The sequence below is a fragment of the Nicotiana tabacum genome, chromosome 13 (genome assembly GCF_000715075.1).
Source record: "Nicotiana tabacum cultivar K326 chromosome 13, ASM71507v2, whole genome shotgun sequence".
Classification (NCBI taxonomy): Eukaryota; Viridiplantae; Streptophyta; class Magnoliopsida; order Solanales; family Solanaceae; genus Nicotiana; species Nicotiana tabacum.
Window position 1 is genome coordinate 74,780,098 of NC_134092.1, and position 7,391 is coordinate 74,787,488.

Below are 7,391 nucleotides of genomic sequence, written 5' to 3' on the forward strand. Positions count from 1 at the left end.
TACCTATGCGTTCATAGACCGTCCAAACTATGCGTTTCATAGATCGTCCATAGGGTTTCATAACACAATATACCTATGCATTTCATAGACCGTCCATAGGGTTTCATAACACAATATACCTATGCGTTTCATAGACCGTCCATAGGGTTTCATAACACAATATACCTATGTGTTTCAAAGACCGTCCATAGGGTTTCATAACACAATATACCTATGTGTTTCAAAGACCGTCCATAGGGTTTCATAACACATTGGAAACAAAAGTACAAATACGTACATCTCATAACCTTTTACATCACATATCACCTAATCCGTACTTTCAACCACTTACAACATTATTATTTCATTGGCTCTCTTGGCCATACATATGATTCTTTATTCATGGCACAATGGCCGTATTTTATATTCCACACTTTCATTTCTTCCCTTTCATAGATCATCATCATAACTATCAACAAGTAGAATATTCCGGAAATCACAACTTTAAGTTCATTAGTAATGAAGGCTTTAAACATAATCGATTTATTTCCAATAAATGGAGTAAAATGATTGGCAATCGAAGCACAAATTATAATCATACACAATTTCCACTCACGAATGTGTAAGAATGCAAAGCACATTGAAAATTTCTTACAAAGCATAGCATTAGTAAAAACAGCCACATATGGGCATCACTTGCGTTCATAAACTTTTAGCCGATTATATTGTCAAAGTAAATTTTGGAATAGTTGAGTGAAAGTTCATTTCATAACCTTTCTCACATTATTTCATTACATCGGCACCATTGGCCACAAGTATACCTTTCACTATTGGCACGTTGGCCACACTTTATATTTCCAATTCACTGATTTTATTTCCAACCACCTTTATACGTTATCAACAATAAGACATTTCCAATCAAGACTTTAGGTACACATATGAGCAATTAAGAGTCTTAAGAATATTGAGATTTTCTCACACAATTTGGCATACTAGCTTTCATTTGAAATATGATTCAAAGCCACAACATTTTAATACGCAACCCATACTTTTAAACTCACGGTAAAATTATGGAATTTAATTCCAAGAGAGAAAATTTAGCCAACATACCTCAATTGAGCTTTCCTTAAATTACTACAACATTTCGGAAATTCTAGCAATCCCAATATATTTTGAGACATAACAAAAATTGAACCATAATTAGGAAGATATTCATGGTCTCAGCTCATTTGAGCATTTTATCAAACACTAGGTGTGCAAATTTAACCACAAGATTCTTCTACAAGATTTCCTTCACTCCACAACCCAATCCTTACTTATTTAAGTTCAACAATCCTCCCACAATTCTTATTGGTATATGCATGTATAAATAATACTCTCATACCCATGACTCATACTCCTAATCAACCATCTTCTACCCAAATTTGAAATTGAAAACTAGGGTATGGAACCTTACCTCTTAGATGAAGAACTTGTGGGTTTCCCTTGTTAATCTTCCAAGATTTGAGCAAGACTTGATGAATAATTAGCCTAGGGTTTTCTCTCTCTAAAACACCCTCCCTTCTCTCTAAAACATCAGAATATTTTCTCAAAAATGACCCTTTTGCGTGTATTTAACGAAATAGGGTCGGGTTTTTTAAAAACCCAAAAATGAAGCTCCGGACAGGTTCTGTGGTCGCATATGCGACCGTATAATGGTTATGCGGGCCGCATATCGGTCGCATAATTGGTGTCCAAAATGACCAAAAATCTGCCTGAGTCTGCGGTCACTATGCGGTCCGCATAACAGTTATGCGGTCGCATAATACACCGCATAACAGTTATGCGTTCGCATAGTCGACCGCATAATTGCTTCCAACAGACCCAAATAACTGCGTCACTCTGCGGCCATTATGCGGTCCGCAGAGTGATTCTGCGGTCGCATAATGGACCGCAGAAATGCACAGTTCCACCAAAAGTTTTCCTTTACTATCCCGTGCATTGTTCAACCCAAAAGGTCAGAGCCGCGGCGAGCTTGCGAGCCGCGAAGAATTTCTATAATCCTCAATCACGTAAGCCTAATCCGGCACCATGAAACATTATTTTCTTTGTAAATTTTACCGGGCTTTTCACTTAAGTTCTTCAAAATTTTTCGGTGTGTTAAAGCACTGAATACACAAAACCTTACACACACACATGGCACATAACTCACTCAGGATCGGACTCATCAAGACACTCTAGTCAAAGCAGTTAAGCAAAGTTAAGATCATACACTTTAAGGTACTTATACAAGAGTCAAAATCTAAGCCTCAGCGTCACAACTAAAGCACTCACTATTCTCAAGGAATAATAAAGTCAAGAGATATTTCCTTCAATTCAATTCATAGCACAAGGTTTTCTACTCCTAACAAAAATAAAAACTAACTACACCCGGTTCAAACAAAAGCCTTGAAAAAGAACCGCGGCACAAAGAAAACCTAAGGGGGAGTTAATACACTACCTAACAACAGAAAATCTTTTTGTCTTTTTCTTTCGACTTTAATCCCTCAATAAATCTATCGAATGATATGCATCGTTGGGAAAAATAAAAATAAATTCAAATTTTTATCGTTTTTTAAATTTTTTTATATCTCTACTAAAACTAACAAAACAAAAAAAACTAAAACTAATATACATACATACATACATACAACATACCCCCTCTCCCACCCCACACTTTAAGTTGTGGCATGTCCCCATGAGACACAATTAAAAAGTATAAGATAAAGGAAACTTCCCTGAACATCTAGTCGGGGTTTGAGTCGAAGTCGGGCTCCATTCCCCGCCTTCGGACTAATGCGCACATCCATGCTGACAGCTTCTTCTCAACCTTTTTGGGGTACACCCCACACTTAACTTTTTCACTCAGTGCAGCCTTCTCTTCCGAGCCCTTCACTTTCCACTCAACACTTGCAGCTGGTTTGTCCTTTTGTACTCCCTTTTCTACATTCATCTCAAAAGTCACAGTCTCCTCAGCCACTCTAAGCATGAGTTTTCTCTCGTATATATCTAATATAGCTCTACCCATCGCTAAGAATGGTCTTCCTAGAATAAGGGAAACCTCCTTGTTCTTCTCCATATTCACCACTATAAAGTCTACAGGAAATACAAATTTATCCACCCGAACTAATACATCTTCCACTATCCCCTCAGGTATTAAAGTAGTTTGGTCTCCCAGCTGCAAAGATATTGGTGCAGACCTTATCTCTCCGATTTCTTTCTCTAGTTTTCTGTAAATAGATAGAGGCATTAAATTAATTGAGGCACAAGAATCACATAAAGACTTATCAAAATTAATAGAGCCTTAAGAGCAAGGTATAGTAAAACTCCCTGGATCTCCACACTTTTGTGGGAGCTTATTTTACAATATCGCGCTGCAATGCTCTGTGAGCTTCGCCACCGAGGTCTCTTCTATTTTCCTCTTCTTTGTCAGGATCTCCTTCAAGAATTTGGCATAGCCAGGAATTTATGATAGCACTTCTGTGAATGCTAAGTTTACATGAACCTGTTTCAGCACATCAGGAAATCTCTCAAATTGCTTATCTGGCTTTTCTCTATATAGCTTTTGGGGAAAAGGTAAAGCATGCATATGCTTGCTCTCTTCAGGTTCCTCCTTTCTCGATTTTTCTTCCTTCTTCTGCTTCTCATCATCACTTTTCAGCTGCTCCCCACTTTCTTTTGCAATTATCACATCTTTTTTGGATTGGGGTGGGATCCTTCAACACTTGCCCACTTCTCAAGGTCACAACAATCACTGTTTCTTTGGGATTTCTCTCAGTATCAGCGGGGAGAGTTCCTGGAATCCTCTTAGACAATAGAATGGCTAGCTGCCCAACCTGTCTTTCCAAGTTTCGAAAACCAGTACCTATTTCTTTGATAGCTGCTCCATGTTCCCGTATAGCTGCTCTATGTGTTTCAAGCCTCTTATCAGTTTTCAAAATGAAGGCCTTCATGAGATCTTCTATGCCAGACTGAATGGGTTGTTGAGGCTGAAATTATTGCCTCTGCTGATTTTGGAATGTTGGAACTCCTTGTCCCTGGGGTCTAGAGTTATTATGTTGCCATGCATTCACGGTACTCCCAGGTGAACTCCATAAAAAATCGGGGTGCCTCTGACTCATTGCATTAAAATTGTAGTTTCTCACAGCATTCGCTTCCTTAGTTGAGGCTTGACATTCATGAGTAGGGTGTCCTCTTCCACACATATCACAAGCTGCATGAGGGTCAATCTGAAGTGTAGCCAAGGTCAGCTTCCATATTTCTTAAGCCATAGCATCAAGTTGTACCTGCACAGATTTGTTAGCATCAACCTGGTTCACCAGTTGATCTTCTTCTTTCCGCACTCTCAAATGGCTATTGATTTGCATCTTCAGATAACTCATCAAGAATTGTAACTATCTCCTCTGGAGTCTTCTTCATCAACGGGCCTCTAGCTGCATTGCTCAATTTTCTACATGAGGCCGGTGTCAATCCATCCCAAAAGTCTTGGAGTTGCATCTAGAGTTCAATTTCGCTATGTTGACACTTTTGAACAATCTCCTTAAACCTCTCCCATGCTTCAACAACAATTTCAGTATCTTTTTGGCAGAAGTTATGGATTTCTCTTCTAAACTTGCCCGTCTTAGCTGAGGAGAAATATTTATCAAGGAATTTTCTGGTCATCTCCTCCCAAGTTCTAATTGATCCCATGTGTAAGCTTCGAAGCCACTGTATTGCATTATCTTTAATAGAAAAGGGGAATGCCCTTAAATACACTGCATCTTGTGACACACCATTGTATTGGAAGGTGTTCATAATCTCCTCGAAGTCCATTAGATGTTTATTTGGATCTTCGTTTGGCTTCCCTCTAAAGACACAGCAATTCTGAAGGGTTTGAAGCAACCCTTTCTTCAATTCAAAATTGTTTGCTGTAATTAGGGGTGGTCTAATACTTGATAAACCTTGATTGTAGATCGGTTTCGCATAATTGCCAAGTGGTCTCCCAGGCAAGGGTTGATGTAGACTGGTCTAGCATAACCGTTCTACGCATCTCTAGTAGCTGCTTCCTCAGCACCTCGTGCAGCTTGTTCTCTTCGTTGGGCTGCTTATCTCGCAGCCAAATCCACATTATCTCCACCTTTTCTAGCCATAAGTTCTTTGGTTCAGGACTGCCCAACCTTTTCTGTTGTCTCGGTGAGATTTCTTTCCTTCTTCTATTGTCGCAGTTATTTTTCAATTTCTGGCTCGTATGGTAGCACTTCCTTAGCAGAAGTTCTAGTCATGCAACACTCTAAACCTGTAACCTGCGCAGAGTCAAAGAACACCAACCGTAAAAAGGGAAAAATAAAATAAAATACAAAGAAAAATTCCTAAATTAGCACTACAAACTATTTCAAACACTATTGATTGTCAATCCCCAGCAACAGTGCCAAAATTGACGAGCTTGAAACACATACTTAAATTATGCTCGTTAATCAAATATAATATAATATCGTATCCACAGGGATTGGATTTAAATAGTATTCTCGTAGTTTCTAGCTTGATTGCTATCCAAGATGATCAACAATTGCGATTTATATAATTTCTAACTAAAATTTAATAAGAGTCTAAAGCTATTGACTAATGACAATTGAAACAATGAATAAACAAAGAAAGTTATCAGTGAGAGAATATAGGGTTCTGATAGGATAGGTGCAAGATAATTATTTGGGATCTAACTCTAGATAATTCACTTCAAATATTCAAGTGAGTCTCTCAAATTCACTCAATTATTAGTTTAAATATTCAGCAACAACTCCTCTCTCAATTAAGTTTTAACCTCACAAGATGAACCAATTTAAGCACGTGAAGATATGCAAGAATGCGTAGTGGATTGGTCTTTAGGAGAACCTCTCTCGATTATCCTCCTAACTAGGTTTAATCAATGATTCAACTAGCCTCTTTTGATTACTAAGAAGAATTAATGAACTTAACCAACAATATAATGCAAAGATATCTCAAGTTATGCCTCTCTTGATTACATGAACTAGTGAATATAGATGCAACAATTAAATCATCCAAAAATGCTTCAATACATAAAACTAGAATTATAATCCACAAACAATCATCAATACACCAAATCCATCATATCCTAAAAAGAACTACTCCATAGATATGAAGCAATTCATCACAAATAAAATTAAAGTATAGGAAAATATAAATTCAATCCAAACTCGGGACTTGAGTGAGGAATGAATGATGAAATCCTTGTACTTTTGATCCTCCAACTCCTCCTTAGCTTCGTTAGGTCTAAAGTATGTCAAAATTCCAAAAAATAATATTTTTTCATGTATTTATACCAAGTAGGGTCGGGCCCAAATGAAATCACCCTTTCCTAGCCGAAATAGGAAAACTTGCAAACTAATTGCTTTTCATACGTCGCATTGCGCGTAGTAGGGTGCGTAGCATTAGTGCTTTTTCTTGTCGGACCACAAAAACCCAGCCTCTGAACTTTGTCAATTCCTGACACAAAATTACATTGTTGTGTCAAACAGTGCGTCTCACAAGTGCATTTCTTCAGTTGTTGCTTCTTCCTTAATTTTTGATATCCAGAAGTGATCCTCGACCCCCGAACACAATCCCGGATTAATCCCTTGGGCTTTTACTTAGACTTCAAAACTCCAAATAGCTCGAATTAGTTCCACAATATCTACATAACTCGAAATCACTCCTACAAGGCATAAAACAGACATTAAGTGCAAAACACTAACAATTAAAGCTCAAAACAAGTAAAGTGCAGTAAATTAGAATGCAATAAGAGACTAAAACACGAGATTATAGCCTACCATCAGTACTATATTTCTCCTATTTTTGTTCATCGTCGTCTAAGTAAACTAATTGAACTTAATATTTGCAGATATATTGGATGTCGGAGCACATATTCATTGGAGTATGGCATTCAAGAAGAGTGGGAACTCTTCTTTATGTCATCTTTGCTGAGATACTGTTTGTGTTATTGTTGATGTCCTACTTTATCGGTTAGGGATATAATGGAACCTTTAGATATAATGTAATCTGCATTTTTTGCTCACTTATCTAAGTTAGGATGTAGTATTAAACTATTGGAGTAATGTTGGCCTGTCATGAAGGTTGAGAAGGATATGTTTGATGTTTACTGTATGTGTCCTGTATATTAGTCCTGCAATTTCCATTCTTGAAAAGATGTAACCGTTGAAGTTCGGCTTCTGATAGTGACTGCATTAATAGTTGGTAGTTCTATAGAGTGTGGTATATTCTTTTGCTGAGGAAATGGAATACTTCATTACTGAAAAGAAAGAGTATTTAGTCATTACAAACAAGGGGAAGGGATCACATAACGAACCTTCCCGCTTGGTCCTTATTGAAAGCATTTTAAAAAATGGGGGAAGTGTCTCCCA

General features: G+C 37.6%; 1 non-coding gene across 1 annotated transcript; it reads left to right on the plus strand.

Moving 5' to 3' along the window:
• The first annotated feature begins 4,504 nt into the window (after positions 1-4,504).
• On the plus strand, positions 4,505-4,611 carry LOC142168630 (small nucleolar RNA R71). The gene has a single exon (XR_012698467.1). It is a non-coding gene; the product is annotated as a small nucleolar RNA R71 (small nucleolar RNA).
• The last annotated feature ends 2,780 nt before the right edge of the window (positions 4,612-7,391 follow it).